This window comes from Tenrec ecaudatus, chromosome 18 (genome assembly GCF_050624435.1).
Source record: "Tenrec ecaudatus isolate mTenEca1 chromosome 18, mTenEca1.hap1, whole genome shotgun sequence".
Taxonomy (NCBI): domain Eukaryota; kingdom Metazoa; phylum Chordata; class Mammalia; order Afrosoricida; family Tenrecidae; genus Tenrec; species Tenrec ecaudatus.
Genome location: NC_134547.1, coordinates 11,903,453 through 11,909,589, shown reverse-complemented (window position 1 = coordinate 11,909,589; position 6,137 = coordinate 11,903,453).

Below are 6,137 nucleotides of genomic sequence, written 5' to 3'. Positions count from 1 at the left end.
GGAGTCCCTTCCTCCCACTGGAAATCTGTCATTTGGAACCCCCAGTGAAGGGAGGTGAGAGGTAGGGTGCACATGGTGGCCAGGAGCTCTGTCTTTGGGGGTCGGATTCTCCCCCAAAGTCAGCCCACTTCTCGGTCCGCCAGTCATGGTGGGCCCTGGGGCCCAGAGGGAGTGTTCTGTCCCCTGGATGGGAGACCCCCCTCAGCAGGTGATTGTGGGGGTGGGGTGTGCAAAGCCACATTGGGCCAGCGCGGTCAGACAGGAGTGAAGCTGGAAGGATGCCCACTCCATCCCTGGAGTGACACATTCAGCCCTGCTCGGCCCCCACTCGCCCACCCACCGCTTAGGCCATTGGAGCGTGGAGGCCTTTGCCAGGGGCAGGAGGACTTCCCTCTGACTGCTCACATGCCCAGAGCTGCCCCGGAAAACAGTGGCTTCAGGAACGAAGCCAAGTCAGGGGCAGCCCCCAGCCCTCACCCCCGTGCCTCTTCCCGGCCAGAGTGAGGCCAAACGGTCCAGCCGGCCTTTGACCATCCCTTTTACTCCAAGCCAGCCCCCGGAGAAAGACGGGGCTTTTCCAGTACTCTGTCCTATAGGGTAGAGGTGAGTCGGCATGGACTTGATAGTGAGTTGGGATTTGGGTTCCTTATCCCAAGGCATAATACACACGCCCGAGTCCCACCGGGCTGTGCCCCACCTCTGCTCAGTCCTGAGCTCTGCAAGCCCACCACCTTCTGTGGAAGCATAGGCCCTGGGGAATTGTCTCAGCGTGAGCAACACTACCCCCCTCCCACCCACCATCCAGCAGTTGGGACTGGGGAGTCACTTGACCTTTTGGTTGCCTCCCTGGCACAGAAATGCGGCAGCCGGTGGCCGGTTCCCACTTGTCGGAGGGGGAGGACACAGGGCAGTGGTGTGACTGCTCCTGTGGGGGAAGGTGCCCGGGATTCAGGTGTCTAAGGAAAAGGGCAGGGGTCCCCACATGATAGTTCCACTTTCTTTCCCCGGGGCGGCTGAGCAGGGGAGGCTGGTAGAGTTGCACGGGCTCGGTCTCCTCACTCACCTCGGGGTCACAGGTGAACCAGCTCGGATCCAGCCCTGCTCTAGTGCTCACCCACTGCCGTCCAGGCGATTCCAGCTCACAGTGGCCAACCCTCTTGGACAGGGCCGGCTTGTCCCAGAGGGTCTCAGTTTGAACCGAAGCAGACGGCCGCTGTGGGCCTCAAACCACCGACCTTTCCGTTAGCAGCCCGACGCTTCATTGCTTTGCCCCCTGAGCTCCTACAGGGATTAGAGCTTAGAAAGGCCGACAGCACCCACCATCTCAGCCCAGGAGAGAGGCACATAGTCTCCAGCTGCCCTCCCAGTAGCAATGTGGTGCCAACCTTGTAGGAACGTGGCCAAGCATGGACGTGCTCCCATGGGGCCACCATGGTTTCCAGGATTCTGACTGGGGGGAGAGGGGGGCACTGTCACATGCCACCCACCCACATAGCAGACCTTCCTCTCCGAGGGCCTCCGCCCGAAGGCCCACTGTTAGTGTGCACTGTCCGATGGGGCCAAGGCCCCAGGTTCACGAGGGTCCCTCCATCAGACAAGTCTCCAACAGCTGAACAAGGACCGAACCCCCTCCAGAAACCACCGGCTTCAGCTGCCTATATTTCTAGTCAGATGGCTCAACAGGCTGAACAGCCAGGAGGGCTCACACCTGGCAGTTGACGGGCAGCTGTTGACTGGGATCTGTCAGCTGGAAGGCCCTCCTATAGCGTGGGCCTCTCCACGTGGCAGCTGGGCAAAGACTGCGATATTTCCCAAGAGCCAATCTCGGACGTCCCACAGTGTCAAGGCCACTGTTCGCTTGGTCAGGCAAGTCTCTGGCCCTCTGGCCAGTCTAGATCCAAGGGAGTGGGGAGCTAGACTCCACGTCTTGATGGGAGCGGCGAGCTTACAGTACAGAAGAGAGGGTGGGAAAGAGACGGGAGGGGGGGTCATCTTTGGAAGGCACAGCCTGTCACTGGGGGCCTCCCCAAGACAACTCTTGGGGGAAACCTTTACACACACGCATATTTATCAAACAAACTCATAGGCAGTGACAGACAGTCTTGGAAAGCCCATTGGGAGAGTTCTACTCTGTCCTCCGGGGTCACCAGGAGTCGGAATTTTCTTGTGGTGTCTCGGTAAAACTTGATTCAAGTCAGAGCCTATCAAAGGTTTTTTTCGTTTTGAATCTGGAACACGAGGTGTGGGCAGCCAGCTGTCCTTACACCCGGGCGGTGGTAGGGAAGTTCCTCTAGGCTTTCTTCTAGTACTCCTGTGGTTTCATTCTGTATCTCGCTGGCCTCTTTGGAGCTTATTCTTGTACATGGGGTGGGTGAGGAGTGGGTCCGACTTTCTCAGTCTTCCAAATGGCCACCGGAGGAGGTTTTAAACGAGACGAGACGAGCTGGGAAGTTACCCATCAGCCACTTGGTGAAGTTTAGTTTCTTGACAACAAAAGTCGAGAGACCGAAAAGAAGGACACGCCCAACGCCAAAACTCCGAACCAAACTCACTTCCACCGAGTTATCCCCACTCACAGTGACCCTACAGGACAGGGCAGCACTGCCCCTGTGGGTTTCCGAGCCTGTAACTCTTGACGGGAGTAGAAAGTCTGGTCTTTCTCCCGAGGCTTGGCTGGTGGCTTCGAACTGCTGACCTTGTGGTTAGCAGCCCTGCGTAACCACCACTACACAGTACACCAGGCTCCATACCACAAGGAAAGAGGTTCGGATGCACATCTCAGGTTTGGGGGGTGGGGTGGGCAGAATTCAATCTATAACAGGCTCCCACAAAAGGGAATGAGAGAGAAGCTGAGAATTGGAAGAGCGCGGGGAGGGGGTCTTGTGTTTACCAGCAGTGAACAGCTCTTGGACAGAGCTGACTTGGCGGCTGGAACCCAGAGATCTCTCTGACCTACTCCCTAGGAGAAAGACGGGGCTTTCTGCTCTTGGCAGGTGGGAGGAGAGGCCCACGAACATACAAACCAAAACCCAGTCTCCCTGGGACAAGGTAGAGATGGACCTGTGGGTGTCTGAAACTGTACCTCTATGGGAGTAGAAGGTCGAGGCTCTCACGGAGGTAACCTTGTGGTTAGCGCCACATCACCGAGATGTCACTAAGGCTCCTGGCTTCCAGGGGGAAAGCCAGAGTCGAGACTCACAAACCCTGGTCTCAATTCCCTCCCTCCCTCCAGCCCTGGAGCCCCCACCAGCCTGCCTCACACTCCATCTGCCCTCACTAAGGATCCATAAATGCCACGGGGTGTGTGTTCACTGGCGGCTTTCAGAAAGTCGACCACCAGGCCTTACTTCCTCCGGGTACCGCTGAAACCTGCCCAGCGGCACAGACAAGTGGCAGGCACGTACGGTGCTTCGGCAGGGTGGGGAATGGGACCCAGGGAGAATTCTGGCCCCCGTGGGTCTCTGCATTGGATCCGGCTGCTGCACTGAAACTTAGCCTGCCGCTTTGTGCGGCCCCTGTCTCCATCCAGTTCCACCCCGTCGCCTGCCTCTGACTCCAGCGCTTCCACTGCATGCTGGCCATGGTCACTGTGTCCCTGCAACCCTGATGTGTTAGTCCGGGTAGACTAGAGGAACAAATACATGGACACGCCTGTGGGCATACAAGAGCAGGTGAATATTGAGAAAACATCCCAGCCCAGTCCAGATCAAGTCTGTAAGTCTGATATTAGCCCATATGTCCGGTACCAATATAAATTCCTCTCCAGACTCACACAACGTATGCAATGACAGAGAATACAGGAAGATCACAGGCCAGTGGGTGGAAAGTCTTGTGGATCCAGTGGCGGTGGAAGCATCTCGGCGCTGGCAGGGGTCTCCCCGTGGCTCCTCCGCCGGCTCTAGAGCTCTAGTGTAGCTCCATGTGTCTTGTCAACAGAAATGTCTCACAGGGAGTCGGCATGTGTTGCGTCTCCAGTGAGCTCTTTATCTGCCATGCCTCCAAATGGAGTCATCAAGCTGCGACCTGATTGACAGGCCAAAAGCCCAGCCCTTCACTCCCAAGTCTCAGATTGACAGCAGATTATGTAATCACCACAGCCGGGCAGTGGGAATCCCCTAGGCTTCCTCCGTGCCGAGAAGCCCTGGTAGTGATGTGGTTATGCGTTAGACTGTCGTTCAACACCAGCCACTCTGCAAAGAGGAAGATGAGGTTTTCTGCTCCCGCGAGGCTCTGTACTCCCATAAAGACTGACGGTCTCAGAAACCCACAGGGCAGTTCCACCCTGACCTACAAGGTCCCTGTGAGTCGGGTTCCTTTGCACGCTGGCCCGGCCAGGCCGTAAGGGGCTCTCAGGAGCCACCAAGTGGGGGAGACCTAAGAACACGCCCCTCCACCACCCATCATGGCCTCTGTTCAACGAATACAGAATCTGCAAAAGAATTGGAAACCATGACCCCATTTGCTCACCCACCATGCCACACAGCCTCTTCGTGTTCCAGAGGGGAAACGGGCCCAGCGAGGAGATGCCACTTGCCCCGGGGGCACTCAGAGAGTAGGCTGCGGAGCGAGCCTGTGCACCCTGGCTTTGCCTCAGCCCGGAGTTCTTTACCACGAGGCTGTAGGCCTCAAGAGGTGAGGGGAGACGGTGGAGGGGCAGGGACACCCCCAAATGATCTGCCTGACACCTCAAAACCATGCAGATTTAGAGCGTGCCAGATGGTGCCCAGCTCCGGATGAGGGCGAGGGCGGAGCCCGGGGCTCCAGGGACCTCAGGCTTTGCAGCCCGTGCATCCAACACAGGCGGTGGTGGAGGAATTGGCTCTTATTTACCGGTAGGAATGTGCAGCGGCTGTGGAAAATGACTTGGCGGTTCCTCAAACACTTAAATATAGAATTACCACATTACCCAGCAATTCCACTTCTGGGTGTACACCCACCCCCAAAGAATGGAAAACAGGAACTTAAAACTGCACGCTGACGTGCCCTGTTCACAGTAGGCCAAAGGGGGGAGCCACCCCAGAGTCCATCAACAGCTGGGGTGTGCTCACATGGGTACATACACACACACACACACACACGCAATACTGCCATCAAGTTGATGCCACATTGTCCCTCCAGGACAGTGTCGAGCTTCCCCTGTGGGTTTCCGAGACGGTAACTCTTCACAGAGATAGAAAGCTCTGCTTTTCTCGCACACAGATGAAAACAAGTGTCTACAGAAAACCCAAACCAAACTCACGGCCATCCAGTCGCTTCTGACGCCTCGTGATCCCACAGGACAGAGTGGAACTGCCGCCATGAGTTTCCCAGCCGATAAATCTTTACCGAAGCCGAAAGCTTTGTCTCCCCTGGAGCGGCTGGTGATTAGTCTTGTGATTAGCAGCCCACGAGCCCCCAGGGCTCACCCAATGCCGAGCCCTGTATAAATCCGAACCAAAAATCACTGCCTTTGAGTTGCTGGGACCCATAGCAATCCTAAAGGACAGGGCAGGAACTGCCCCTGTGAGTTTGCGAGACTGTCACTCATTAGGGGAGTAGAGAGCCTCCTCTGTCTCCTGAGGAGCTGTTGGTGGTTTTGAACTGTGCCTCCTACGGTCGGAGTTACCACACTGCCCACGGCTCCTTTAATAGGAGGATGAGGTAGTTACATAATCTGTTGCCAACTTGAGACCATTAAGAGTGAAGGGGGTGGAGTTTAGCCTGTCAATCCGGTCGCAGTTTGATGACCTCATTTGGAGGTGCTAAGGAGATACATTCCTGTTGACAAGACACATGGAGCTAGGCTCGAGCCCTGGAGACCCCAGCCAATACACTGCCACTGGATCCACAAGACTTCCCACCCACTGGCCTGTGATCTTCCTGCATTCGGCATCATTGCATGTGTTGCGTGAGTCTGAAGAGGAATTCATAGATTGGTATCAGACATGTGGGCTAATATCGGACTTAGGAACTTGCTCTGGACTGGGCTGGCATATTATCTTAATGTGCATTGATTCTTTGATATGAAACTCTCTTACACACACATGCATGCCTCTGGATTTCTCTAGTCCACCCAGACTATAACAGAGGAGGAAACTGTCTGTCACATTTGTCTAAGATGAAACAGGATGAGTCCTGACTACAGTCGATTGATAGGC